Raw genomic sequence first — 3,261 nt, forward strand, 5'->3', positions numbered from 1 at the left:
TGAGCAAAGGGTTAAATATACATTTCTCCATAGAACATCTATGAACATCCAATAAGGACATGAAAAGTACATTAATCAGTAATTAGGAAAATGCAAAGCAAAACCACAATAGTGTAACACTTCACATTAACTAGGATGACTAAATTCAAGAAGACAGCAATAACAAATGTTGGCAAGAATGTGGAAAAATTGTAACACTCATATATGTTGATGTGACTGTAAAATGATGTGATCATTTTGGCAAATAGTTTGGCAGTTGACTGTTTACTGTTAAATATAGGGTTATTATATGACCCAGCCATCCCATTCCTTGGTATGTATCCATGAGAAGTGAAAACATGTCCACATAAAAATTGGTACATAAATGTTTATAGCAGCATTACTTGTATTAGCCAAAAACTGGAAGCAACCAAAATGTCCATCAACTAATGAATCGATAACTAATATATGGTATATCCATACAATAGAACATTATCTGAAAGTTAAAAGGTGAAAGTGGTTACTGTCTGCTGTTAAGCCTTCCACTACAGATACAGGAAAAAAGTCTCTTCACACTTTCTGTCTGTCTGATTGTAGCAGCCTGAGATTGAATAGAGGAATATAGGGGGTAAAACACAGAGAGAATTTTCACAACTCAGGAATAATCTTGTAAACACTGAAGAGCCTGTTTTACTACAAAGGAAAACCTAAAATTTGGTTTACATGAGAAGTGTTGGGAAATAGCTCCACCTATCCTAACCTAGCTGGTTAAATTTGTAAGAGCTTAAATGCTAAAGGTAATTAAAAGCAAGCCAATGATAAAAAGAAAAGAAGGAACACAAAAAGGAATGAAATTCCAATACATATTACAGCTTGAATAAAGCTTGAAAGCATTTTGTGAAGTGAAAGATGTCAGTAGCAAAATATATATATATATATATATATATATATATATATATATATATAGCATGATTCCATTTATATGAGATGTCCATAATAGTCAAATCTATAGAGACAGAGAGTTGATTCGTGGTTACTAACAACTGAGTTGGGCAGTGAAGAGAGAAGTGTGAGGAAGGGTGAATGACTGGTAATAGGTGTCAAATTTCTTTTTGGGGTTATGAAAATGTTCTAAAGTTACATTATAGTGACCTCATTCCATCTTACTTGCCATCTATCTTCATAAATAGCCCTGCTTGTGTTTTTGCTTGTTTCCTCCCACCCCAGCTTCTACTTTGATCTTTCTATTCCTCTTGTTTCTTCTAGTCTTGCATCATAATCCAAGCTCCAAGCACAAAAACAAATTATCTGTTCCCAACCTCTTTGAATCAGAAGCATTAGCAATTATAAGAACCATCATTTGTCTTGGGTCCACCAAACCAGCCCCAATTCCTGTGGCCAAATCTGTGGATACAGTTATTTGGAGTTTGGAATTTATACCTTCACAACTCTATGGTTAGGTTCTGTGAATTGCAGAGAGTCTAATCAACTCATGATGTAGCTAAAAATATACAAACCAAGCATTGAGTTACAAGTCCCTGTTATCTTTCAGTCTTGACTTACTGGAAACTCTGAAGATGGAAAACCAGAGGAACAGCAGCTTTTGCAGTAGTCCAGAAAGATGGTGCTTATGACAACAGCCATCCATACATAGTTGCCCAGAAAGCATGTTGCCAGCGTGAGCTAAAATTTCTTTCGTAAATACCCAAAATGGCACATCTATCCTTCATTTGCCCTGGTAGAAGAGCTTATGTAACCAGAGAAATGGTTCTAGTTTCCTATTTCAGAACTTTGGCAAAAGCTTCTTAGAAAATATGAGGAACAAGGACTTATTTTCTGTCTTAGTCTGCTATTCTATGGGATGATAGATGTAATCTGTGTTTCTTAATCCTTGTTCCCACTTTTGATGCCAAACAAAGTAACAATGGTTGACACTGAATGTGGACTTTTGAGGCTATCTGACTCCTCCTAAGAGGCTGACTCTACCTCTTCCTCTTTATTTGCTGGTTATCTTAATAATGACTATAGAATCTGTTCTAACTAGATAATGAATAAGAGAGAGGAAGGAACAAGGACATAAATTTGCAAAATCTAAAAAAAAGATGAAGAGCACAAGGAAATTGACTGAAGCTACCAATGCCAGGGAATAAATCCTATGCCACCTCACCATCAGTGTGCCAGCAGGGTATTGATTTCTGGATGCACAATGGGGAAATTCGTGCTGGCTCCAGTATGATTGTGCAGCAGTAACAGATCAAGGAGTATCTGGGGAGACCTGAATGACTAAGAGAGTTTTGGGAACTTTCTCTGGGAATTTTAAAAATAAAAGTAGTATAATTCTTCATTAAATTATAATTAGTTGAAATATCTGCTTTTGGAAAAGTCATAAATATAAAAAAGTCTCACTTGATCCAGAAAAAGTTCCCAGGATTGAGATATAATTCCTTAGAATTCAGCCAAGAGTGAGGAGAACAAGCTTTGTACTTTTAAATAAACTATCTCCCATGGGCCCTAAATGGACACAGCATCTGCAGTCCCCAAAAATGTACATACTTGATAGAGAACAATATATTACATATATTTCATAAATACAGAGAAAGTTTTAGAGACAATTAGATTAAAAACAGACTGTGTTCCAAAATGCCTTTGTATGTCAGTCAATTGGAATGAGAAAGCTTTTTTCCCACTAAATCCATAGTTTAGGTTCCCAGGTAAGTCCTAGAAATTCTACTTAAACCATATGCAGTTGAAAATCTGGACTTCCCTAATGCTGAGTACTAAGTCCCAAGTTCTTTGGGTTCTAAGCCACTGTGACCTCTGAGGGTAGGGACCAGAAAAAAAGAGCAGCTCTCACAGTAGCCCAGGAATATGATTCCTATGGCAGCAGACATAGATAGATAGATAGATAGATAGATAGATAGATAGATAGATAGATACATAGATAGATACATAGATAGATAGACAGATAAACAGATTAATGAATGGATGTACAGCAAAGTATACATGCTATCCAAATCCCAATATGACAAATTGAACCTAAATTTTTTCTATTTTATTTTTTAAAAAATTAATGTAATGCAATTTTAAATAAAATTGCTGCACATTCAGGGTTTCCTTTTTTCAATGCTTATTTTCCTTTGTAAAACTAAAATACAGATCTTTTATCCATTAGCACTTTTCTCTGTGGCCCAAGGACCCCACTGATAATTTAACACAGATCATCCTTTCAGTGTAAAAAACAGCTGGGTGCAGTGGCTCATGCCTATAATTCCAACATTTTGG

Source organism: Piliocolobus tephrosceles, chromosome 3 (genome assembly GCF_002776525.5).
Source record: "Piliocolobus tephrosceles isolate RC106 chromosome 3, ASM277652v3, whole genome shotgun sequence".
Classification (NCBI taxonomy): Eukaryota; Metazoa; Chordata; class Mammalia; order Primates; family Cercopithecidae; genus Piliocolobus; species Piliocolobus tephrosceles.